Below are 200 nucleotides of genomic sequence, written 5' to 3' on the forward strand. Positions count from 1 at the left end.
AGCTGGAGGCCTCCCCTCGGGAAGCGGTGGGTTTATAAGACCGTTACCGGTTACTACCCCGGCGCCCCCTACAATAACCCGGGTACAAACTGGTTCCACCGCCCCCGCCCCGCGGCCGAGTAACCTGCGATAACCGTTTGGCAGGACGTGCCCCAGGGACCGGAACCGGAGAGCTCAGGGCCCAGGCACCGCCGCCCGGA

The sequence above is a fragment of the Cariama cristata genome, unplaced genomic scaffold (assembly GCF_000690535.1).
Source record: "Cariama cristata isolate BGI_N322 unplaced genomic scaffold, ASM69053v1 scaffold37155, whole genome shotgun sequence".
Taxonomy (NCBI): domain Eukaryota; kingdom Metazoa; phylum Chordata; class Aves; order Cariamiformes; family Cariamidae; genus Cariama; species Cariama cristata.